Source organism: Stenella coeruleoalba (assembly GCF_951394435.1).
Source record: "Stenella coeruleoalba genome assembly, chromosome: 5".
Taxonomy (NCBI): domain Eukaryota; kingdom Metazoa; phylum Chordata; class Mammalia; order Artiodactyla; family Delphinidae; genus Stenella; species Stenella coeruleoalba.
Genome location: NC_137150.1, coordinates 79,588,074 through 79,615,721, shown reverse-complemented (window position 1 = coordinate 79,615,721; position 27,648 = coordinate 79,588,074). Strand labels below are relative to the sequence as shown.

Below are 27,648 nucleotides of genomic sequence, written 5' to 3'. Positions count from 1 at the left end.
CAAAGAGCCCGCACTGCATGCAGCAAGTAAGACCTGGCACAGCCAAATAAATAAATATTAAATAAATAAATGAGACGTGGGGATGTGGCAATTTACTGTGAAAAACAAAACACTCGCACTTCCCTGGTGGTGCAGTGGTTAAGAATCCGCCTGCCAATACAGGGGACACAGGTTCGAGCCCTGGTCCGGGAAGATCCCACATGCCGTGGAGCAACTAAGCCCGTGTGCCACAACTACTGAGCCCGCGCGCCAAGAGCCCGTGAGCCACAACTACTGACCCCAGACGCCTAGAGCCCGTGCTCCACATCAAGAGAAGCCACCGTAATGAGAAGCCCGCCACCACAACATTGAGTAGCCCCCCCACCTCGCTGCAACTAGAGAAAGCCTGCAGCAGTGAAGACCCAACACAACCAAAAATTAATTAATTAATTAATTAATTAATATTTTTTAAACACCCTTAGCAACTCTCAAGATAGCCTCTTACTTACTTAAGGGTAGTATTCCAAAATTTTAGCTTTACATGAGTTTGAGGGAAACGTAGAACGCATTTCTCTCTAGACACCATGTTACAAACGTAGGTTAGGTTCCTGGATCAAACCACAAGAGAGAAGATTTGGCCCAGGAAGCAATTAAACAGTATGGCCTGTGTTTAGGGTCTTGTTTAGGGTCTTTAGGCCTTGCTTAGGGGCTTGCTGAAGGCAGTAATAACTAATTAGAAGATTAATCGCTAATAAGAAGAGTGATCCATTTGTGCATTTACTCTGTGCCATGCACTGGGGCTAAACCACTTGTATTAACTTACTTAATTCTCATCTCAACTTCGTGAGGTAAGAATTATTAGTCTCCTCATTTTATAGAGGAGAAAATGAAAGTTGAGAGATTACGGAACTTGCCTGAGCTCACACAACTACTAAGTGGTAGAGCTGGGGTCTGAGCCCACGTGCTCAGCTCCAAAGCCTGGGCTTCTGCCACATCCTTCACATGGACGTTTCAGTCTCTTTCCTCCCCTTGGTACCTGGGTGTGCCCGGCACAAACCCTTGAAACATGCAGCCTTCTACCTGTCTCTTCCTGTCCCTTTCCTTGAGACTGTCTCTGAAATGGTTTCCTGGAGGTCTGTTCTCTTCCCTCCAGGTAACAGTAAGTCTGCAGTTTTCTGGAGCCAGACTACCTCTTGCAGACTTAATTGTAGGAGGCTTAAATGCTAGGATTGGCAACAGTTTTTGATAAAATCTCAGTCTTGGAAAAGTTAGACAGGGAACATTGTTTTTCTAAGAGCTGCTTATAGAGGGATAATGTTTCAAGAGAGATCTGCCCCGCCTGCTTATCAGATTGAAGGCAAACACTCTCCCCATGTTTCCATTTCCCCAGCTATAAAATGATTTTTAAAAATCAGCTTAATTTACAACATGGCTGTAAGAATTTAATGAGATGACACAGCAAACACATCTAGTACATTCCCAAGGATATAATAAATATCTGTTGACTCTGATTACCAATATGATTCATGCTCAAATTTTATCAGCATGCTAACCAAGATGTTATCTCTGGAATTACATATTGAATAATTTTATTTTCTATTTCTCTGTAATTTCCTGTTTTTCTTTCAATGAGTATATACCACTCTTAAAATTTAAAAAAATAATAATGATTTTTTAAAGAGAGCTCTTTTTAGGGCAGGTCACTCCTGGTTGGTGTTTGGGAAAACATCATCAGATTGGACTTCTTTGTAAAAACATTTAAATAAATGAGAGACCCTGAACTCTTCCTAAAGAGAATTTTCTCTTTCAGTCAAGGCTGTCTTAAGGTGACAGGGGAATCATGGTTATAGAGAACAAATTCAGGTAACATGAAAGAAGTTATTTTAGGGCAAGACTCACCACCCTTTTCCTTTCTAGGTCTGCCCTAGGGTTAGTTCAAAATGATGATGTTCTCATAATTTTGTTTTTCCTCCTCTCAATTCAACCAGTCTTTTCTGAGCACCTGCTATTTTCAGGCATAGTGCTAGGCACCAAGGGAATTAAGGTATAGTCCTTGCACTCAGTTTATTTCAGTCCTTCCTTAGCTTGTAATGTCTGCAATTTGTTTTCAAATACGCCAGCTCCAACCCTGAAAATGGGGGAAATAGTTGAAATAAAATTGGCAAAATATTGAAAAGTACTGAGCAAGGTGATAGGTATCTGAGAGTTCATTTTCTTTTTCACTCTACTTTTTTGTATGCTTGAAATTTTCCATGAACAAAAATCTAGCACGGAAAACAAGTTATAACAAAGAGTATATCAGCATGAATGCCAAGTATCATTCTCATTCTCAGAGACTCTCTATATGCACACATTTTTACACCACCATGGGAGGTCAGGGGAGGACACCAGATGTCACTCCATAAATATTCACTAAGCACCTAGTACCAAGGAGAAAGAATGTGGTCTTCATTCAGCAGCCAAGAGCACTAGAATCAGCATTTCAATGTCTCTAAATCCATCTGGTAATCCTGCAGACACTGGATGTCTCATAGTGGGCAAGATGTGGCCCCAGGCACACGGTCCTATTCCCTTGGGCCTCTCTGGGGTAGCACCAATAAAAAGGCTGATATTTTGCTACTCCTTTTACTCCTGCAGAGCTCCTGAGAGCTGACTATTTGCAAACACGTTGTCCTACCTTCCGTGGACCTCTGGTATTCATTCTCCCAATTATAGTTCCTTTACCTGGCTTCTGAGTGATCACTGCCCAGACCCTAAAGAAGCAATGGTTCTGTGAAAATTAATAAAGGGAAACCTCACTGAAGTGGAACTGGGAGGCCAGAAGGGGAGATACAGATCACATCAATACAGATCCCAATAGGAAGAGACCCACCTTGCATCTTTGGCAGGAAGTGACCCCACTTTACTACCACCAGCAGGAGGAAGAAGCTCTTCTCTTTGCCCGGCAACACCTCAGCCAACGACAGACTGTCACAACTCAGTCAATGAAAAGCCACTATATTTCGATCTCCTAGTTTCCTCCAATGGACTTTTTGTTTATGACAGAGCCTCCCAATTTCCCCTTCTCCTCTATAAAAAAGTTTCTTTTCCTTTGCTTTACTGGACTTGCATGTGGTTTGCCATAGTTGCATGCCCCAAATTGCAATTCTTTGCTGCTCCAGAATAAACCCATTTTGCTTGTAAAATAACTGGCTGTTTTATTGTTTTAGGTTAACAGTTCCCTGGGCAGAGGGCAAGGGTGGGATAGAAATGATGACGGCCATTTACGTGTACAGGTCATTTAAACTCAGACTGAGTTCCTAATGACCAAAACTGGAAGCATTTGAGCAAGAAAATAATGATGGCATTGTATTTTAACCCACAGAATAAAATGAATAGCCATGAGTCCATACTGATATAAATGATCAAATAAATAAATGGGAAAGGGCAGCTCTTTCTTACACTAAACTTCCAACCAATAAGGAAGCAGGAAATGGGGCGTAAAATCACCATTAGGCAAACACCACTGTAAATAATTGTTGCAGACGAGATCCACCAATGGGTGCTAAAATTAGTAGGTAAAAATCTGAGTTTAAACAGCTTGCATAGTCTCAAAGTATCTCCCCTCAAATAATTATTAGCTACAAAGGGAAAGTCAGTAACTTTATAGTGAAGAAACCTAGCAGATATCACCTTAACCAAGTGATGAAGGTTAGTATCACCAGTGATGAGACCTATCAACCTCATGAATCAGTGATGTATTACTCTCTACAAAATAGCTAATCAGTACTTTTCTACAGAATAACTTCATTCTACAAAATAACTAACTGGGACTCTTCAAAAGGGTCAAAATAATGAAAAACAAGGCAAAACTGAGGAACTATCTCAGATTGGAGGAGACTAAGGAGAAATAACTAAATGCAAGGTAAGATCCTTGACAGCCAGTGGAAACAGAAAAAAATTCATTAGCAGGAAAGCTGATGAAATTCAAATAAAGTCTATAGTTTAGTTAATAGTATTGATAACTGAACAATGGTTATATAAGGGGCTAATATTAGGGGAAGTTGAGTGAATTCTCTGTACAATATTTGCAACTTTTCCCTAAGTCTAAAATTAATTAAAATTAAAAGTTAAGGGCTTCCCTGGTGGCGCAGTGGTTGAGAGTCTGCCTGCCGATGCGGGGGACACGGGTTCATGACCCGGTCCGGGAAGATCCCACATGCCGCGGAGCGGCTGGGCCCGTGAGCCATGGCCGCTGGGCCTGCGCATCCGGAGCCTGTGCTCCGCAACGGGAGAGGCCACAACAGTGAGAGGCCCACGTACCGCAAAAAAAAAAAAATTAAAAGTTAAAAAAAAAAAGTCGAAGACTGTGTATAATCCAAGTCAACATACAGCAGTAAAATTAACTTATTTCTCAAAGAGAATCACTGTTTTTTGTATTCCTAGTGCCTCAAACTGACCTGACACATAGTAGGTGCTAAATTTGGTAAATAATGAATGACTTTCTAGGATATACTAGTTTAAACACACAAGGACACACAATAATCCCAGGTTACTACTAAAATAAATGTGACATGGTATAAAAGGAGAAAAAATAAAGACTAATAAAGAAGGGGAAAAATTAACTGGTATAAAATTCCATTTGGGGAAGATTTTTAAAATTGAAAAAGGCTCATATACACTACCAAATGTAAAATCCGATAGCTAGTGGGAAGCAGCCGCATAGCACAGGGAGATCAGCTGGTGCTTTGTGACCACCCAGAGGGGTGGGACAGGGAGGGTGGGAGGGAGAGGCAAGAGGGAGGAGATATGGGGATATATGTGTATGTATAGCTGATTCACTTTGTTATACAGCAGAAACTAACACACCATTGTAAAGCAATTATACTCCAATAAAGATGTTTAAAAAGAAAAAGCCTCACCCCCATGCTAGTTCCCTTCGGTACGCTCTCCTAAGGACAGAGGGCCCCATCTCTAATAAATGGCCCTTTCCCTTAGTCATGCCCACCACCTTTTGCTTCTCTGTCACTGAGTTTCCAAAAGCAGTACTCCTCTCTTCTGACTCTGGGAGGAGTTGCTGTCTAGTCTGCCACTTCCTCCCTGAACCCACAGAGCACACCAGAGCAGTGTCCCTGCCTCTGGGCAAGAGCTGCCTACAGGTCCTACATCAACTGTTTTACAGCAAGGGCTGGCATGAAACAGTCAGGAAACATGAAATCAATTTAACAAGCAAGGGACTGAAATTGTTTTATTTAGTCTTTGTTATGCAGCATGAAAGAATTCCTAAGAATTTCCAATGGGGGATTTTAATGGAGGCTCGGTGTGTACCTATGTGCCATTCTCAGCTATCCCGGAGAATCCTGTAGTGGGGTCACTTGCAGTTCCCCTTCTGCAGTTATTAGAGGCACATCAATGAGAAGGCTTGAGAAGGTCTGAAGGTCTGAGGTAATGGAGAAAACAAGGGCTTTGAAGTCACAAAGAGCTGAGTACAAATCTGGTTACCAGATGCATGAATGGCTTTGGGGAAGTGACCTAAATTTGATTCCGTTTTGCCATTTATTTTAAAAACATTTTTCAAAGTGTGGTTCCAAGAGTGCCTATATCAAAGACAGAGGGAAATTTGTTAAAATTGTAGATTCCTGGGCCCTACTCCAGAGCTAATGGGTCAGAACAACTGGGCCTGGGACTCAGGAAAATGAATTTTTAACAAGCTCCCCAGTTGAGTCTTATACGCATTAAAGTTTGAGAACCACTGAAATAAGAGATCGGACCTGTAATGCAACAGATCCCTCAGAAACGTTCATTTTCCTTTGGGTGAGGAAAAGAAGTAAGAAGATATGTGAAAAGGAGATTTTAAAAATGCATTTGAATAGCTTTCAACGCCATCATTTAAAAACTTATTCTAAGAAATAATCAGAGAGGTAGACGACGATATTCAAACCAACATTACTAAAATAACCAAAACTTCAAAAGATTCAAAATGTTAACAATAGGGAACTGATTTAATTAATTACAATACCTACATATAATGGAGCACATGCTTTCCTTAAAAATGGTGCTTAAAAACTACATGGGGGGGGCTTCCCTGGTGGCACAGTGGTTGAGAGTCCACCTGCCAATGCAGGGGACACGGGTTTGTGCCCCGGTCGGGGAAGATCCCACATGCCGCAGATCGGCTGGGCCCGTGAGCCATGGCCGCTGAGCCTACGCGTCCGGAGCCTGTGCTCCACAACGGGAGAGGCCACAACAGTGAGAGGCCCGCGTACCGCAAAAAAAAAAAAAAAAAAGAGAAGAACACCACCACTAACTTGCTATGAATGTTTCCACTTTGAATTAAAGATCTTCAAAGAAATGGTTAGTTCTCAAGTCTTGCAAGCATCTCTGGAAAAAACACACATTATTATTAGCTCATTTTAAAGTAGATACTAAATACTTATCCTATAAAGTGGCCCACAGAATATACTAAGTGGCCCATAAAATATACTAAGAGAGTTAGTTTTATTGCCCCCTCCAAGACCGTGTAGTCAAACAGTTCAGTACTTCTCTTTAACCGACATTTTTAATCAGATTAAAAATGCACACTGAAGGGAAGCAAAATATGCCACACCAAAATATGCCACTTTGGCATACTGATTACTTTAAATTAAAGTTACTTAAGAAACAGCCAGTGCAAGGACACTTTCACCCTCTTTTCTCCCCCTGAAAGCAGGAAATAAATCTCCCATGTGAAAGGTACCTTTTCTATACCAGGAGGGAACCAGGATCAGGCATCCTTATTATCAGAGATAAGAATTCAAGGTAGAGAGACTTCCCTGGTGGCACAGTGATTAAGAATCCGCCTGCCAAGGCAGGGACATGGGTTGGATCCCTGGTCCAGGAAGGCCCACATGCCACGGAGCAACTAAGCCCGTGCACCACAACTACTGACCCCGTGTGCCACAACTACTGAAGCCCACATGCTTAGAGGCGGTGCTCCGCAACAAGAGAAGCCATCGCAATGAGAAGCCTACGCACGGCAACGAAGAGTAGCCTCCGTGGGCCACAACTAGAGAAAGGCTGCGCGCAGCGACGAAGACCCAATGCAGCCAAAATATAAATGTAAAAAAAAAAGAATTCAAGGTGGAAAGCACTGTATCAACTAGAGAAAGCCCGCACACGGCAACGAAGTTGTCTTGCCAGTTCTTCACATATGTATTGTTTCTTTGTCTAAAAAATATAAAAGCTGCCTACTTTGGTTACTTCCTGAGCCTCATATTTTTATGGGATCCCAATGGTATGAAATTTAATGTTTCTCTCCTGTTAATCTGTTTTATGTCAATTCAATTTAATTATTAGACCAGCCAAGGAACCTAGAAGGGGCAAGAAGAAAAATTTTTCTCCCCTACAACACAAACAGGCACATGAACACTTTGCAATTTCATGGAGTTTAAAGGTCAACCCTGCTCTAGAAGATAAAATTCCAAAAAGATAAACTATGGTCCTATTAAGCATCATCTCCTCCCCCAGAGACACAGTAAAGCACTCTGGCCCGCCAGCCCAGCCCAGGTGCCTAGGATAGCCCTGGGCCCCTCTTTTTAAGCCCACTTTCTCAGCCTGGACCCTGAATCTTATTTATCTCTAACCAAGACTCCTTGACTTTCTTGAATCCTCAATGTTATTGTCCTTTCTTAATAGAAATTTAGAAATTATAAAAAAACAAACAAACAGCAGCCTCAACCCTCAAATTTCTGTCTTCTTCCTCCTCCCTTTCGTCACCAAACGGCTGGAGAGGTCTCCCTGTGCTCCAGCCGCCTCCACACCCTCATCCCTCACCCACTCTTGAACACTCTGCAACCCCGGCACACGCCCACCCTGTTGATAACTGCTCTCCTGCGCCTACCAACCCAAAGGCCTTTTCTCAGTCCCAATACTCATGGACTTTTCTGTTTTCTTCAGACCTAGAGTTAGCCCTTATCTAATGGAAGACCGAACACCAACAGATACGGATTGACAGGCACCGGATGGACGCAGAGCCAGACTAAGGGCAGGTATCTCAGGTACTTTAAAATCCTGTCGACCCTCACCACTCGTCGGCCCCTGAAGGTCCCAGGCGGAGATCAGCAATGGGTTTCCCAGTAGAAACGCTGGGGAAAGAGGGCTCCAAGGAGGAAGGGGCTTCTTCACGCTGATTCTCCCGGCAGGGAGAGAGGTGCTGGTGGCGACTCCAGAAACGCGACGCGGGGCCTCGGAGGCTGACCTCTGAATTCCCACCTGGCAGCATTTCGCCTGGGAGCGCCGCGGTGCCGCCCTCACCTGAGCCAGTGCCTCCCGCCGAGCTCGGCCTCCGCAGGCCCGCCGCCTGGGCGGAGGAAGAACGGCCCTCCGAGGCCCGGCCCGCGCCCGGCTTCGGCGCGCGGGACTGACCCGGCCCGCCTCCCGGGGATGCCCACACGGCGCCCGCAGCCCTCCGCGCGGAATTGCGCTTCCCGGGCGCCGGCGGAGCGGAGGCCCCACTAACTCACCCCTCACGCGGCCTCAACGAGCACCTCCCGGAGAAAGGGAAGGCGGTGAGAAGCGGCCGTAGGGACCGCCCCCGCCGCCCGGGAGGAGGCTCCGGCGCGCCGGCTCCGCCCCCCCCCGCCCCCCCGCCCCGGGAGTCGCTTCGGCCGGGCCCGGGGGCGAGTCTGCGCGGTCCTCCACTAGACCCGCCCGACGGATTCCCCGCTCCCCGCTCCGCCACCGCCCCCGCGCCCGGCCACCCTCCCCGGGCGATGGAAGGAGCACCTGGAGGGAGAAGGACAGCTTGTCCTTTGGGTGATCTTAATAAATCCTTGTGCCAATACTGCGCTAGGGTCTGGGCGCTTCCCAAATTCCATCCTCGTAAATACAAAGCTTTGGGAAGGAGATAGGAACTTTCCCATTTTACGGAGTAGGAAACGGAGGCTTTAGAAGTTAATAAATTTACCTTACATTACCCTGACAGCTTTCAACTTTGTCAGCTGCACAAGGTACCAAATTAACTGACTCCCATTTCACAGGACTACTGAGAATATTAACTGAACCAGTTGTGAGATGAGACATCCAAATTTCTTCAAAGATATTATTACAGAAAGCCAAGCAGAATCATATTTATACTAAAGATTAGAGTGAAAAATCAGAGTGGGTTCTGCTTAGGCAGGCAGGATAGAAGACTAGATTCTCCAAGACACCCTTCCACTCAATGGGGAAGTAAGAGAGTCTCCAAGAACCATCCCTACCCCAAAAGGAACAAACCATGGGAAGAACCAGTGCTGGGATGCTTAGACTCTAAGCAGGAGACCTGGGCTGAGGGCATACAGAAAGTCTCCGCAGACACTGATTTGGGACCGACATGAGAAGAGCCAAACCTGCGCCTTCCTTGTCAAGCCAAGGTTGCGGAAGAGCACTAAGGAGTTCCCAAGTCTCTTGTGCTCTGAGCAATGGAAACACACTTTAGAGGATGTATCCTCAATACACACTCCATAGGACTCAAACAAATTCAATTTTAAAAAACAATTTAAACAATTTAAAAAAAAAATCACCAAGCACTGGAGGCCCACACGTAAGGACAGCCGGCAGAACTAATACCCAAGAGATTTAGACCCCCAAGGACATCAGATACTGAAATTGTCTGACACAGGATACAGGAAAGCTCTTTTTGAAATTTTTAAAGAAAAAACAATATCCTAGAGGTTACTTACCAGTTACAAAGAGGATATACTACACATTGGAGAAATCTGGCAGATAACACCTTAACCAAGTACTCAAAGTTAATTTCACCAGTAGTTCAAACTGACATCGCACATGAGGTGATGCTCTGAGGACATAACATCACCATTCTTGTATTCCTGCCAAAAATACATGACTAGAATTTAACCATGAGGAAACAGTCAGACAAGCCCAAATTAAAGGATATTCTACAAAACAACTGACCTGTACACTTCAAAACTGTCAGTGTCATGAAAGACAAGGAAAGATGAGGAATGTTTCAGATTAAATGAGACTGAGGAGATTTGACATCAAAACTCCTGGACTGGGACTTCTCTGGTAGTCCAGTGGTAAAGAATCTGCCTTCCAATTTGGGGGGACGCTGGTTCGATCCCTGGTCAGAGAACTAAGATCCCATGTGCTGTGGAGCAACTAAGGCTGCATGCCACAACTACTGAGCTTGTGTGCCTCAACTAGAGAGAAGCCCGCGAGCCACAAACTACAGAGCCCACACGCCTTGGAGCCCGCGCCACAGCTAGAGAAGAGAAAACCTGCATGCCACAACTAGAAACAAGCCCACGCACCACAACGAAGAGCCCGCACCGCAACTAAGACCCGATGCAGCCAAAAATAAATAACATAAATAAATAAACAATAAATGAATCTTTTAAAAAAACAAACTCTTGGGGGCTTCCCTGGTGGCGCAGTGGTTGAGAGTCTGCCTGCCGATGCAGCAGACACGGGTTCGTGCCCTGGTCTGGGAAGATTCCACATGCTGCGGAGCGGTTGGGCCCGTGAGCCACGGCCGCTGAAAAACTCCTGGGTTGGAAAAAATTTTGTTACAAGATATATTATTGAGACAATTGGAAATGAGTATGTACAGCATGGTAGATTTAAAAAAGGAGAGTGGAAGTGAAGCTATACCAGTTCTGAGCCCAGCCTTTTTTTTTTTTTTTTTTTTGCGGTACGCGGGCCTCTCACCAGCGTGGCCTGCTCCCATCGCAGAGCACAGGCTCTGGACGTGCAGGCCCAGCGGCCATGGCTCACGGGCCCAGCTGCTCCGCGGCACGTAGGACCTTCCCAGACCGGGGCACGAACCCTCGTCCCCTGCATCGGCAGGCGGACTCTCAACCACTGCTCCACCAGGGAAGCCCAAGCCCAGCCTTTTAAAGGCAGTTTCTGCTTCCACTTTCACTCTCTCCCATGTGACAAAGCAGTCATAGACCAGCCCAGATTTAAAGGGAGGGGCAATATAGCCTCATTTCTCAGTGAGAGGACTGTCAAAGAATTTAAGGCTATTTTTAATCTACCATGCTGTACATACTCATTTCCAATTGTCTCAATAATATACCTCAAAACAACTTTTTTCCAATCTAAGACCACATGTAAAGAAATCTCCTTAGTCTCTGTTATGGGCTGAATTGAATCTCCTCCAAATTCAGATGTTGAAGCCCTAACTCTCAGTACCTCAGAACATGACTATATTTGGAAATTTGGCCTTCAGAGAGGTCATTAAGTTAAAATAGGGTTTTTATGGTAGGCCATAATCCAACATGACCAGTGTCTTTATAAAGAAGAGGAGATTGGGACAGAGACAGCACAGACTGGGGATGACCATGGGAGAACACAGGAAGAAGGTGGCAACCCGCAAGCCAAAGAGAGAATCTTCAGAAGACACCAACCTGTCACCACCTTCATCTTAGACTTCCAGCCTCCAGAATTGTGAGAAAATACATTTCGGTTGTTTAATCCACCCAGTCTGTGGTATTTGTTATGGCAGCTCAAGCTAACTAAAACAGTCTCCATTAATCTGAAATAGTTTCTCATCTGTCCTTTTCTTTCATGACATTGACATTTTTGAAGTTTACAGACCAGTTGTTTTGTAGAATATTCCTTAATTTGGGCTTATCTGATTGTTTCCTCATGATTGGATTCAAATTGTGCATTTTGGGCAGAAATATGATAAAGATGATATTATATCCGCAAACATCGCCTTATGTGTGATACCTATTTTTATTATTGGTGATCTCTAGAATCACTTTTTATTGGAACCCTGAGCCACCATGTAAGTAGCCCAGCTACCCTGATGCTACCATGCTATGAGGCAGCCCACACTGGCCATGTGAAGAAGCCAACAACCACTCAGATCCACCTCCAGCTGAGGCTTAGACATCATAAAGCAGAGATGAGCCCTCCCCACTGTGCCATATCTGAATTCCTGACCCACAGACTCATGAGATATAATAGTACTACATTGCTGTTTTCAGCCTCTAAATTTTGGGGTCATTTGTTACATAGCAATAGATAATCAAAGCTGACCATATATATTATATGATAATATTCTATCAATGTTAAATTCCTTGCATGTGATCCTTGTATTGTGGTTATATAGGAGAGTGACTTTATTCTTTTTAAAATTTATTTTATTGAAGTATAGTTGATTTACAATGTTGTGTTAATTTCTGCTGTACAGCGAAGTGATTGTTATACATATATACATTCTTTTTCATATTCTTTCCATTATGGTTTATCACAGGATATTGAATATAGTTCCCTGTGCTACACAGTAGGACCTGTTGTTTATCAATTCTATATATAATAGCTTGCATCTGCTAATCCTGAACTCCCAATCCATCACTCCCCTACCCCCCTCCCCCTTGGTAACCACAAATCTGTTCTCTATGTCTGTGAGTCTGTTTCTGTTTCATAGGTAAGTTCATTTGTGTCATGTTTCTGATTCCACATATAAGTGATATCATATGGTATTTGTCCTTCTTTGAGATAAACAAAATGGATTAAGCTCTAGCTGGACTAGTCAGGAAAAAGAAAAAAGACTCAAATTCTCAATATCAGGAATTAGGGAGGTGACAGCACCACATATACTATAGGTATTAAAAGGATAAAAATAGATTTTTATGAATAACTTTATGCCAAGAAATTTCACAACTTAAATAAAATGGACAAATCCCTTGAAAGATGTAAATTACCACAGCTCGCACAGGAAGAAATAGATGAACTAAACACTTCTTTATCTGTTAAAGAAATTGAAACTGTACTTAAAAGCCTTCCCACATAGACATCTCAAGGCCCAGATAGCTAGTAAATTATAGAATTATAGAATTCACTAGCTAGAAGAAATAATATTAATTCTACACAAGATTAGAAATAATACACAAATTCTACACAAATTAGTATTTGTACTAATACCAATTTTACACAAAGAAGAAATAATACTAATTCTACACAAGATTGTCCAAAAATTTGAAGAGCAGGGAATACTTATTAACTCATTTCATGAGGCCAACATTACCCTCATATCAAACCCAGACAAAAATATTACAACAAATGAAACAACAGATGAATATCTCAAATATACATAGAAGCAAAAATTCTAAACAAAATTTTAGCATATTGAATCCAACAGTATGAAAAGGATAATGCAACATGACCAAGAGGGGTGAGTTTATCCCAAGAATGCAGGACTGCTTTATGTTAAAAAATCAAACAGTAATTCACCATATTAGCAAACCAAAGGAGAAAAACCACATAATCATCTCAATAGATGCAAAAACTGCACTTGACAAAATCCCATAGCCATTACTGACAAAAAATTGTTAGCAAACTAGGAATATGAAGGAACATCCTCAACCTGATAAAAGACATTTACAAAAATCTATAGCTAGCAACATGTTCAACGATGAAAGACAATGCTTTCTCACTAAAATCAGGAAAAAGACAGGGATGTCTTCTGTCACTTCTTACATTCAACACTGTATGTAGATACAAAAACCCTAAACATAATTTTAACAATCAAATTCAACAACATATAGAAAGGATACTACATCATAACTGAATGGGATTCACAAATCAATCAACATAATTCATTCAATCAATATAATTCAAAAATCACTGTAATTCATCATATGAGCAAACTAAAAAGAAAAATCAGATGAAATAATATTTCTAAAAAAGTAATAAAATGAATCCAGATTGGAAAGAAGAAAAAAACTGTCTTTTTCGTAGATGACATGATTGTTTCTATAAAAATTCCAATGGAACGTACAAAAATGCTACAAAAACTAATGAGTTCAGTGAGTTTGCGAGAAAAAGATGAATATTCAAAAATGAATTTCTGTATATTAGCAATGAACAATTGGAACTTGAAATATTAAAATACCACTTATAATAGCATAAAAAATATGAAAAATTTAGGGGCTAAATGTGACAAAAGATGTAAAAGGTCTTATACTGAAAATAACAAAGCATTGTTGAGAGAAATTCAAGAGACCTAAATGAATAGAGATATATACTTTGCTTATGGGTCAGAAGACTCAATATTGTCAAGATGTCATTTCTCCCCAAATTGATCTGTACAGTCAATGCCTTTCCAATCAAAATCCCAGCAGATTGTTTTCCTGCAGGAGTTGAAAAGCTAATTCTAGAAATCATATGAAAATGCAAAGGACCTAGGACTCTGAAAAACAATTTTGAAAAAGAACAATTACAAACTCTAAGTAAAACCAAAAAAAGAAAGTTTTTAAAAATGGAGCATGGGGGACTTCCCTCGTGGTCCAGTGGTTAAGAATCTGCCTTCTAGTGCAGGGGAGGTGGGTTTGATCCCTGGTGGGGGAACTAAGATCCCACGTGTCTCGGGGCAACTAAGCCCGCACGCTGTAGAGCCTGCCCACCACAACTAGAGAAAAGCCCGTGCACCGCAATGAGGAGCCCACGCACCCCAACAAAGGGTCCAGCAAGCCGCAATTAAGATCCCGCGGGCCGCAACTAAGAGCCGATGCAGCCAAGTAAATGAATAAATAAATGAATATTTTTAAAAAATAAAATTAAAAAATGGAGCATGAAATATGATATGAATTGAGCAAGTTATGTAGTATAAGAAAGAAGAATCTACTTGGCCTTGATGCTTGTTTCATTCTCCTTTGAATTGCTCAGATTTGGAGATATTGAATGTTAATCTTCTGAGCCAACCACTCAAAATTCTATAGTAAATTATATTTGCATAAGCACAAACTATGCTACAGAGTAACTTATTGATTTCAACTTTTAAGCTCAATCAACAGATAAAATACAGAAAAATTAATAATACTTATAGAACAAAATGCAAATGCTATAAACCCTAACATTGTAAATGTAAAGGTAGAGAAGACAGAAATTGAGAGGTACAGAGATTGGGTGGAAGTGAGGGGAAGGGGAGAGGTGAAGAGTAATGTGAGGGGGCTATTTCTCTCTTGTTACCTAGTAGGGAATCAAGAGTCACTACCTATTCTTGATGGAGCAAGAATTCAAAGGTTAAGCATGGTATTTAAACTTATAATGATAACCAAAAGATACATGGTAAATAATATCATTAACAGAGCGCATGAAGGGGAAAAGAAATGGAGAGATAGTTTCAATGAACTAGATTTATTATCATTCATAGCTTGGGGGTTAACAGACCTTGGATAAAGTATATAAATTAAGAAATAGTGATATAAGCATAGAGTTTATAATTATAGTGCTAACCATCAAAATAATTAAAAACAAATTCTTAAAGGTGGTTACCTTTGGGTGGTGAGACATGGGGGTGGGGGAGAGGTTTAAGGAATGAAGCAAGAAGCATTTTTCTTTTTCCATTGAATACCATTCCATACCTTTTGAATTTTTTAACCGAGTGCATATATTACTTTTATCATAGACAGTTCTTATACAATTTTATCATTTTAGTTTTGTTTAATTTTAGGTTTAAGGCACATGAGGAAATTATAATGTACCTATTTTTAAAGCTTTACGGTCTGAACACTTACGTTTTCCAGATAAACCTAAGACACTTCACAGCCTGTCTCCTCATGGTCTGATTTTAAAAAAACAAAACAAAACAGAAAAACGCTAACCCAATCCAAAAATAACAGAAAGACAAGTTAAACCTTTACTACAGTGTCATGAAAACATCAAAGGGGGACTCCACTCACAATACATTATAAAACCTTTTCAAATCTTCTTTCCCTGCCCCTCTCTCAATGTCTCACATCATATGGTAACTGCTCCCAAATCTCTCTCCTCTTCAAACTTCAACAAAACACCTCCCACGCTGACTCTAGTCTCCTTTACTCCCCTTTCTTTCTGGGCCTATTCTAAGTCTCTACTTGTTCAAATAGAAATCAACGTTCCCCTGATGTTCATTTCATCTTTTACCACAAGGGTCCTTCTTCTTAGTCAGGAGAAACTGGCATTATTATGATGCTATTTCTAAAAGAAAACCAAATTCTAATTTCCCCAAAATCTACCCCAAACAAATATTTGAGACATATCCTGCTGGAATTTAGTTACAAGCTAGAAGTTTCTCTACTGTAAGCATCTTAAAGATAGAAGTGGAGTTTTATTCATCTTTGTATTTGAGGAGACAACAACATGCTTCACACAGAGTAATGCTTTACACCAAATGCACATTTTACTGTTGAATTATACTTTGGAATAGCTTTTATGGAAAGTATAGGGAAAAGAAGAGGAAGAAAGCTAATGTTTACTGAGTATCTACTATGAGGCAGGCACACTATACCTTTATGGTGGTGATATATATTTCTACTTTCTCTTCTGGATCAGTAATTCTCAAACAGAAGCAAGAAAAGCAGATGTGGAGGAGTGCATGTGGGCTCTTGCTTTTTTTTTTTTTTTGAAGGTTTTTTTTTTTTTAATTGAAGTATACTTGGTTTACAATATTGTGTTAGTTTCAGGTATACAGCAAAGTGATTTGGTTATACATGTGTATATATGTATATACCTATATAAGTACATGTAATTTGAAATGAACCTCCATGTGAGACTATTATTCCCCACTGTGTGTGCAAGCACACACGTAATAAAACATTCTCGTAACCCTGATTCATATAAACGAAGACACTTTTACAAATACTGATGTGTCCGAAATACCACTTGACCTTTAAGTGTCGAGGGGAGGGGAGGAAGATTATGAACCATGGATGGAAACTCTGTGTGTGTGTACGTATGCTGTATGTGTATCTACAATGCATGCACACTCACAAATGCCCACTAGAGGGCAAACCCACATCTCAGACGTTAAGGATTACTGGGATGCCCCTTGTGGGCATTTTAATAATTCAAGCCAAATTCCTCTAAGGACAAGGTATGATATACAGTTTAAGGCGTGTGCAAATTAACTTTGTGATGATGTTCTTACAAATAATTCCCAGGGAGAGAAGCTAAACTTACAGCTCCACAGTTTCTAGAATCTATTGTGACTTGTTTTTCGTGCAAAATGTAGTATTAATACAGATAAATTCCCTTAATAGACCATCTGATTTCATATTTAGGCTTCAGAATGAACTAGTTGCGGGACTAAAGCAAGTGACAAGCCAGGATTTGACCCCAAGTAGTTCAACTTCAGAAACTAGGCATCAACCAGGATGCATCTCCACCTCTCAGTAAGGTGAGAGAGTAGGCAAGGAGGGATGCTGCATGGTGCCCTTCCCCCTGGTTTGCCACCTCCCTCTGTCCCTGTCCTGACCCCCACATCTCTGCCAGGTTTGGCCAACACTGCCTTGCTCCAAGTTCTTTAATGAATTCCCACTGCAGGATCAACTCCGGACTGGCACAAGCCAGCCATGCCACCAATCTCTCCCACACCCAACCACGCTGACGCTTTCCACTCCCTGCACAAGTCCTGGTCTCACACATGTCTGTGTCCCTAGAAATGCTGTCCTTGTTTTTCTGAAAATCCTCTCCCCTGTTATCTGCAGGAGAAATCGTCACGCTTCAAGCCTCCACCAGAGTCACCTCCTCTAGGATATCCCCTCGACTCAGCCAGGCAATCAATCACTCCGACTCCAGGGCTCCCATCTGTCTCCTGATATTGCAGTTGCCAGTGTGCTTGGCTCTCTTGCCACTAGGGTGAGGGCTCCTGAGGGCATGGATGGAGTCTTTTCTGCTTTGTGTCCTCAGCACCAAACCCGGTATCTGGCATGTAGAGGACGCTAAGGAAATTTGACTGGCTGAATAAATGAGTAAATGCTGAGTGTAAACAGACTTCGCAGACTCTTGAAAATTCCAGCCTTCAGGAAGGTAATTCCTTACTGGATCCCTTGCAGAGGTGTGAGAAGGGACAGAAGAGCAAGTGGCCAGAGCCAGAGTGGCCCATGCAAGAGGCCACAGCGCCATCACACAGGCCTCGCAGAGCTTCCTTTCTCTGGTACCCCAAACATGCTTCAAAACATTAAGGTATGTGGGAAGGAGCCCACCCCCCACCTCCGCCAATCTCCCTATCCCACCCATCCTGTACAATCAGGCGAAACCCTGTATACTTCTGTAACTCTTCTCCTTGACCTCCATTGGAGCTCCTTGCTGAAGTGAGCATTCTCTGTATAAAAGTGCTTAACCGTTAGCATCAGGTAAAGATACAGATACTTCCACCAAGAGACTTCTGAGTTTACTTAGACTCTTACCAATCTGATCATTAGAGTAACAGTTTCCAACGCGGGACTGGGGGCTAGCTCTGCTTCTTTACTATGCTGGCTACATTAGTTTACTAGAGCTGCTGTAACAAAGTACCACAAATTGGGTGGCTTCTACAACAGAAATTTACTATCTCACAGTCATGGAGGCTAGAAGTCAAGATCAAGGTGTCGGCAGGGTTGGTTTCTTCTAAGCGCTGTGAAGAAGAACCTGTTCCATGCCTCTCCCCTAGCTTCTGGTGGTTTCCTGCCAATACTTGGCATTCCTTGGCATGCAGAAGCATCACTCCAATCTCTGCCTTTATCTTGGCATTCGTCCTGTGTGCATGAATGTGTTCAAATTTCCCCCTTTTCTAAGAACACCTTTTGTATTGGGTGAGGAACCCATTCTACTCCAGTTTGATCACATCTTAATTCATTACATCACAACCACCCTCCTTCCAAAGGAAGTTCAGATTCTGAGGTACTGGAGTTAAAACTTCAACATGTGAATTTGGTGGGGGACACAATTCATCTTATAACATTGCTCGTATTTTCTAAAGCAAAAATCAGTACACATCCTTTGGCATGTGGTTTGACAATGGGGCAGAATATTTGAAATCAGGACTGTCTGGGAAATGTAGGGGTTTAGGTAGGATATTTTAGGAGTAAATCCAGGCATGTGCATGTTAATCTGAAAGGTTTTAATACACCGCAAGGTAGATATCCAACTGAAGAGGTTCTTCTAAATAGAAGAATTAGAGAGGAAACCTGAAGCTGCTTTAAATAATCAGTTCCCACGAAATCTGTGAGGACTTCCCATGAAATTAAATTAATGTGTGATAAGCTGGTGTTAGATAGATATACACACACAATCTTACTTTGAAAAAGTGCACCAGTAAATGATATTTGTGTACATCTGACTAGGTTCTTTTAGGATCCGCATGGAGAATTAAATACTTGTGTACTGAGGATTGAAAAAGGCAGAATGTTCCCTGAAATAGATGTAAGATTTTTCAAGTATAATCCTTTTTACAAACTGGTACCATTTTCCCACCACTGCCAACCCCCATGACCTTGAAACATATCCAAAAGGTATAATGAAAAACAATAGGAATATATTGTCCAACTTCCAAATGTTCACAATTTGGGGGATATAATTATATATTGAGGTAACTTATATCTGTAACCTCTGATAATTCCTGTCCTCAAACTAATTTCTGCATATTGTGCTTTCAAGATAGGAGTAGAAACAGGTCTGGGGACACCAGAGATGTAAGAAAAGTGTGAGCCACAATCAGAACTGCTTCCCAAATTGCCCACAAAAGGCAACATATCTTCAGTGTCAGAAAACTGTTTAACAAGAGGCAATCTTACCTTTTCTGAAAATGTTTCCTGGTTCTAAACAGTTAAATGTAAAGTAAATCATTTCAAACCATGTTGGAACTGGTTAAGATATAAATAAATAAATGAAAATAAAATAAAGTCTTATAAATGTGTTTTATATGGGAAATGGGACCAGGATGGGGAAATGGGAAAAATAATCCCAAGGAACTGGATCATGATGGAGGAAACAGAAATATTGCTCAGTGAGAAGATAATAAAAATCATTCTCTACAATGGAATATTACTCAGCCATTAAAAAGAATGAAATAATGCCATCTGTAGCAACATAGATGGACCTAGAGATTACCATACTAAGTGAAGTAAGCCAGACAGAGAAAGACAAATATCATACGATATCGCTTATGTGTGGAATCTAAAAAAAAAAAAAAAAAAAAGGTACAAATGAACTTATTTACAAAACAGAAAGGCGATTCACAGGCGTAAAAAAATAACCAACAAGGACCTACTATATAACACAGGGAGCCACACTTGTTATTTTGTAATAACCTATATGGGAAAAGTATCTGAATCACTTTGCTGTATACCTGAAACTAGCACAACATTGTAAATCAACTATATTTCAATTAAAAAAAAAAAATCACTCTCCTTTGTGTACTGAGCACTGGCCTAAATACAGGCCAAGTGCTAGGCTATTTCCTTATCTTATTTAATCCTCACAACAACTCTACCAGGTAGTTATTATAACCTTGATTTATCAGGTGGAGGAACTAAGGCTCAAGGAAGTTAAGAAATTTGTTCAATCCAGGTCAGCCCCAGACCACAGCCCATGCACCCAGAGCTGGTGAGGGGCCTATGGGGGATCTGAAGCTTCTATCCTGGGCCTCTAGAACATCTTCATCCAGAGAGGACTGAGTAAGAACACCAGGCATGTTGAGGAAGGTTGGAATGTATGAGGAGGAGGGTGCAGAGGTAGATCACGGGGGGCATGGAGGCCTAAAAACAACTGTGTACTGGGAAAACAATTTTGTTCAAGAGGGCTATTTATAGGGATGTTTTTCCTCAGTACTCCCTTCCCCCATCTCCTCCCTTTTGTGTTAAAAGGCTCCTGGCAGATTGGTAAAGGGTTACAGGCAATGCACAGGAAACTCTGGAACACAATGAGCGGGGTGGAGACAGATCCCCACCCACCTAAGAAAATCACTTGTTTCAGTATTCGGAGACCCTGGGGGAGACAGATGGAGCTGGAACCACATCTCTGCTCCTTTTATTGGCTTTCTCCGAGCCAGAAAGAAGGCAACATTCCCAAAGGGATGCAGAGCAGAGTAAAACGGGAAACAGAGGCAAAATAAGAGGCAACAAAACAAAACAAAACAAACAAGACACTAAGATAAATGAAATCAGCCAGATAGCTAAGTTATCCCCTCTCCCAGGGACTCCTGAATTCTATGAGGAATCTAGTTTTTTCTTCCCGGAGTCTCTGTTCAGATTAGGAACTCCCAAGATACAGAGCAGGGAGTGAGAGAAGTGATCCCAAGCCCAGCTGCTGAGAGGGACCCCAGAACCTATTGCTAGGTCCTCAGGACAGACCCAGCCAGGCCTCCGGGGGCTGCCGGTTCCAGCAACGCCCCACACCCCCCAACCCAGACATCTTTCCCTCTGGGCCACCGAACAGACACCTCCACCCAAAGGGATACAAATTCAGACTTAGAAACTAAGGCCACTACTATATATAAAATAGATAATCAACAAGGACCTACTGTGTAGCACAGGGAACTCTACTCAATACTCTGTAGTAACCTAAATGGGACAAGAAGTTGAAAAAGAATACATGTAATATGTATAAACGAATCACTTTGCTATACACCTGAAACTAACACAACATTGCAAATCAACTCTCTATTCTCCAATATAAAATAAAATTTTAGGGCTTCCCTGGTGGCGCAGTGGTTGAGAGTCTGCCTGCCGATGCAGGGGACACGGGTTCGTGCCCCGGTCCGGGAGGATCCCACATGCCGCGGAGCAGCTGGACCCGTGAGCCATGGCCGCTGAGCCTGCGCGTCCGGAGCCTGTGCTCCGCAATGGGAGAGGCCACAACAGTGAGAGGCCCGCGTACCGCAAAAAAAAAAAAAAAAAAAAATTTAAAAAGAACTAAAAAAATAAAAAGACCCTGCCCAGATTCCCATGTCGGTATAATAGTGATTCTACCCAGGGCACTTGGCTCTCCCCCCGGCCTTGTGAAGTCTCTTCTCTGCATGTGACTCTAGGAAGGAAGTTTCCCACTGCTGTTTGGCTGAGTCCAGCGCCCACGTGGAGTGGGACAAGAGGGTCTTGTGCTGCCTGGTTTGTTCATCGTTTCTGAAATACTGAAGATTCATTTAGTGCTACACTGTGCATTATGGGTCAAATGTGGCTACGGTTTTTAAAACACTCTGCAGGACACAAAAGATCTCTAAACCTCTTGTTTTTGAACAACATTCAATGCAAAGAAATTAGAATGTAACTTAAATATTGGAGGGGGAAAACTTATTTCTCAAATAATTTCAAATACTGTGTGCAGGTGTCTCATCTAATCTCTAGTCCTAACCTCTCAATTTCTACCCAGTCCTGCATTTTACACTATCAAAGGACTTTTCCTCCTGACAGCTCTGACATGGCCCTTGACAGGTATGTTTTATCCTTCTCCAAAAAATAATATTTACCCTTACCAGCCCCCAATCCGATAAACTTGGGGTCATCTTGGACTCTACCCCTTCCTACATCTCGTCTTTTAAATAAAAGTCTGAGGTTCTGAATTAGCGGGTAGGGGCATTGATCGATGCAATTTTATTATAAAAAGTTAGTAAGACTTTCTTTTTTGAAACCAAGTCTTTTTCTTTCTCATTATTCCCTCACCTTCTGCCCTTTCTACTCCAAAATGCCTAGTTGATGGGGAAGCAACTGAATCACCTTCTCAGCTAGGGAACTGAGGCTGTAAAGCTGTGTTTCCCAATGTGTTTTCATTTATTTATTTATTTTTTGCCCTGAGCAATACAGTTTTGCAACTCTAGGAACTGAAAAGGAACTTAAATACAGAATGCTTCAGAAACAAAGAGAGAGAAAGAGAGAGAGAGAGAGAATATCATTTATAATAATAATGTCTGTCTTTCACCTTTTAAGCTGGGAGTGGGACCATTTAAAGCCTTCCTCCTTCTTCGTTATCACCACACCTGCTTGCTCTTAGAACCCCATTTAGAAGCAAAACTGGCTTTCATGGTTGCAGAGTTGGTGGAGCAATGGGAGGTTAGCTGCCATGTTTCAGGATGTACCGCCTACAGGCTAAAGGTTATTCCTGCTTCTAGGATGGGGAGACTGATTCTGGTTCTCGTTCCTTCTCTCCCGTCGAGTTGACCTCTCCTCCACTCTGTCCTGTTTGATTAGAGATTGGTAATGTGGACCTCCCTCAACCCCACTAAGGATGCTTATCCAATCTCATTTGGACACTTAGAAGCAACAGTTTGCATTATAACCTACACTGGGAACCCATAGCACAGGGTAATGCAATAATGAGTTTGGCATACATAACTTTCTAGAAGCCCTTTTGCTCTGGCCATCCTCATCTTCTACTGGCTTCAGACCCTCAGAGTAGTGGTGGCTGGGCTCAGAAGGGGCACAAGACCTCTCTCATGGAAGAACCTCACCCAGTATATCAGTCTGCTAGGGCTGCCATAACAAAATAGCATAGAGAAGTGGCTTAAATAACAGAAATTTATTTTCTCACAGCTCTGGAGGCTGGAAGTCCAAGATCAAGGTGTCGACAGGTTTGATTTCTCCTGAGGCCTCTCTTCTTGCCTTGCAGATGGCCACCTTCTCACCACCTTCTCATAAGGCCATGTCCTCACATGGTTTCTTCTCTGTGGTACACATCCCTGGTGTCTCTCTGTGTCCTAATCTCTTCTTGCAAGGACACCAGTCAGATTGAATTATGGCCAAATCTAATAGCCTCATTTTAACTTAATCACGTTTTTAAAGGCCCTATCTCCAAATACAGTCAGATTCTGAGGGATTGGGGATTGGAGCTTCAACATATGAACATGGAGGGGGGCACAATGCAGCCCATCACACCCAACAATCAGTGACAACACTAGCATCTTTATTTTTTTTAAACAGGGAACTATTGTTTTTTTTGTTTGTTTTTATTTTTAATTTTGGCAGCATTGGGTCTTTGTTGCTGCACACGGGCTTTCTCTAGTTGTGGCGAGCGGGGGCTACTCTTCATTGTGGTGAGCAAGCTTCTCATTGCAGTGACTTCTCTTGTTGCGGAGCATGGGCTCTAGCTGCGTGGGCTTCAGTAGTTGTGGCACGTAGGTTCAGTAGTCGTGGCACACGGGCTTAGCTGCTCTGCGGCATGAGGGATCTTCCCGGATCAGGGCTTGAACCCATGTCCCCTTCATTGGCAAGCAGATTCTTAACCACTGCGCCACCAGGGAAGTCCCAACACTAGCAACTTTAAACTGGAAAGGGGGAGAAGAAAGGGGGAGAGAAAATGTACGTAGCAGAAGGATGTACTCCAGAACAAAGAATTCAGAGCATATTAACCACAGTCCATGAACAAGGAGTTATATGAATACTTAATTGGCTGGGCATGAGGAGAGAAGGGAGAACTCTAAAACTGCTGATTTCTACTCTAGCTTTATGGGCCCATTGGGTAAAAGAAAAGGCTAAATCACAGGTGACATTAAAATCTCCCAATACTGAGTGGGGGGTGAGGGAGGGATGGATTGGGAGTTGGAGTTAGCAGATGCAAACTATTACATAAAGCATGGATAAATAACAAAGTCCTGTATAACAACTGTATAGCACAGGGAACTATATTCAATATCCTATGAGAAGGATATTTTTATGCATAATAGAGAAGAATATAAAAAAGAATGTGTGTATATATATATATATATATATATATATATACACACAAACTGAATCACTTTGCTGTACAGCAGAAATTAACACAACATCGTAAATCAACTATGCTTCAATTTAAAAAAAAATCTCCCAGTATTCACTCTTGGTCTTCTGCATCTGTTTATTTACAGCAGAGAAGATTGCTACCAACGTTGGTGAGTGAAAGAAGCAGATGGCACATTTTGATAAGCACCAGTCTTAACCAATTGCAGATAAGATAAATCATAGGCAAGGACAGAACTCTTCTGTGGGAGTTCCATGTGAGCTAAGTGCTTTCTGCACCATGATAATCTGCTACAGGCATAATTTATATTATCACCAAATAGCTTAATTAGTCCTCCTGTTAACATTCCTACACTATTTCCATTTAACCTGCTTCCTGGGAAATCCTCAGCCCTGCGAAAAAACCCATCGGAACCCAAATCTGACTTCCTTCCACAGACCCAGAGAAAGGTACACATCTTAGAGTAAGCAAAGAGAAAAAGAAAAATGGGAAGAGAAAGAAAAATAGAAGGAGAGTGTCCAGAACAAGGGCTAGATTTAAATTCGGCAATTATCACAGGGCTTACTCAGCAATGAGAGGGGGCGGGGAGCAAACCGGGAGAGGGCAACCTTCCAGCTCCCTGGGTCAGGCTGTCACTGTGTAGCTTCATTATCCAGCCTGATAAATTGTGAGTTCTTCCCACCATAAGGGTGTAGATAGTTGAGAGCTATCAGGTAGAGACAAAGAACCACCATGTACACATTTCAAATAAAGTTTGTTCAGTCGGTCCAGACGTAAAGGACACCTTGTCCCTTGTTCAGTATTACCTCAACCCTGAACCCTAAACAACCGGAAACCAGCTTATCACGAAGCAGGGGCTGAAAGGTCTCAGGCTGTTCCAGAATGAAAATTCTGTGATTGTGGGGTCCCTTTGGGGAATCCTCAGTAAAGCATAGAAGAATCTCTGGGCTGAGTCAGTCATTAGCTTTACGGTTCATCTAGGCAGCCCTGTTTTGTGACAACCTACACCTGCTGGGTTTGATGGTGCTTAAGGGGATCTCCTACATAGCTAATGTTATAAAGTGAAGTGTTTTGAGAATTACTTGTAAATTACTATTTATTTAACTGGTGAACTTTATTGTCAGAAAGACCATATTTAATAAAAATTTTATATAATTAAAATTAATTAATACTTGAATAAGGTCTGCTGATTAGTTAATATTATTGCATCAATATAAATTTCCTAACTTTGATAATTGTACTCTGGTTATATAAGACATTAATATTTGGGAAAGCTTGATGAAGGGTATATGGGAATTCTTTGACTATTGTAAAAATTTTTATAAGCTGAAATTACTTCAACGTAAAAAGTTAGAAGAATGTTTTTAAAGCTTTAGAAAGGTAATTCACAGGGCTTGACAACTTATCCATAATTTGTGCTTAGGGGTCTGGACCCAGGAAAAGAGCAACCCTTTAGCCTCTCTCCTTTGCTACCAAAATGATGAAATGCACTGTAGGTCAAATATGAAAGTCTTTGGTACAGTAAATTCCTAAATAAATAGTAATAATTATAAAAAAATAGTAATAATTACAGTCTCATGTGGAGATGCTTCTCTATAAATAAAGGAACAAGTCATTATACTAAATACCCTATCAAATATTCTCCAAGTAGCTTACAAGATGCTTAGAAATTGCTGTCGTGGGAGTAGGAAACAGGGAGTCATTGACAGGTTCTGAGCAAAGCAGGCAAACAACAACAGCAATACTTCAGAAGACTCAACAGGCCCTTAGTGCACAGGATGAAATGGGAAGAGACCGGACTCAGCAAACCCCACTAGGAGTTATTCTAATAATTTAGGAGTGAATGGTCCTCACTGAATGGGACTGCACGGAAGAAGCGCAGAGGAGAGGCATTTTGAAGGACTCATCTGTCTGGGCGGGACTAGACTGGAGGTGGCGGCGGAGAGAAATGAGTCAGTGGTTACTTGAAGATGTCTTGCCAAGATGACTGGGGCAATGCTGGTGTCACTGAGAGACCGATGGAAAATAGAAGGAAGGAGAGACCATACACAGAGCTTGGGCCGCAAACTCCAGTGGGGAAGACGGGCACTGGGGGCTTCAAAACTGGAGGGCTCACTCTCTAAAGAAGGTGGTGCCGCCATGCGGGCTGCTACAACTTGGCATCAGCAGTCCTTGCCATAAGGAAATGCCCTTTCGGTGTGACCAGATCTTCCATTTTTGCAAGAGAAGCCAGAAATCCCGATCTCTTATGTGAAAAATGTTAACTCTTTAATGTTGGCAATTAATTTAAAAAAAATTTAAAGCATGGCATGTACTAAACCAAACACATCTGTGAGCCAGATTTGGCAGGCACGCTATCACTTGTAAGCTCTGACAAAGAGAGAAGGTCAAGGGTCAAAGTTCATAAACTGTCTTGGTGATACATAGGGAGATGAGAGACTGTAAAGGGATTCAGTGACTAAAATACTATACCTAAAGCTTTTTCCAGCCTTCTGAGCTGTATGAATGTCCTTACCCTTCAAGCCTATACATGGATTTGAATTTACCCAGGAAGTTTAATCTAATCCTAAAATGATTAAATAACAAGAATTTGAGTGCTTATTGTGTGCTGAGTACACAGAAGTCAAATTAACTGGAGAAGAAAAACATGCCCTCCTGAACACTTGAGACAAATTATGAAATCACCTGGAAGACTGCTTTCTCCACATTAGGTCAGAATATCAGAGTCACCTTAAATCTGAGACTTCCCCCCCAGATCACTTCCATTTAGCAAACTTTGCAATAACGTCTGTGTGTGCGTTTGTGTGTGTGTGTGTGTGTGTGTGTGTGTGTGTGTGTGTGAGCGCGCGCCCGCGCGTGCTTGAATCTCTAACCAGAAATCTAATTTCCTGAGCAGTGGTTACAAAGCGGCAGCCTCCTTCCCTCCCTCAGCTTGGGAGGGGACCTGGCTGGGTTGGGGGTACCTGGGCGCCGGAAAGGAGGGTGGAAGGTTGGGAGTGGCCGGCTGAAAACCGCTCCCCGTCAGCTTTCTCCGCTGGAATCCCTGTTTTTGTTTCCGTCATTACTCTTTAAGTGTCTGTGTAGGAGCAGACAGGCACCGAAATAGAAAGTGTCAAAGAGATGATGACAATGACGATAAAAACAAGGCAGGCCACTTTTTTTCAGTCCCACCTAGCCCCCTCCATCCAGAAAGCCAGCGCGCCTCCTCCTGCGGTCTTCAAAGAGCCGTCGGTGGGGCAGGAAGCGGGCGGCTCG

At 42.1% G+C, this 27,648-nt stretch overlaps 1 protein-coding gene across 7 annotated transcripts in view; it reads right to left on the bottom strand.

The window, feature by feature from the left end:
• B4GALT4 (beta-1,4-galactosyltransferase 4) overlaps positions 1 to 8,554 on the bottom strand; it is a 29,371-nt gene extending 20,817 nt beyond the window's left edge. The window contains exons 1-3 of one of the 7 annotated variants that reach the window (XM_079921393.1): positions 8,460 to 8,481; positions 6,267 to 6,339; positions 5,287 to 5,398 (exon numbers count right to left, since the gene is read on the bottom strand). The gene's annotated coding sequence lies outside the window, so the exon portion shown is untranslated. The other 6 variants (XM_079921394.1, XM_079921392.1, XM_079921391.1 and 3 more) reach the window with 6 other exon arrangements.
• Between the last annotated feature and the right edge of the window lie 19,094 nt (positions 8,555 to 27,648).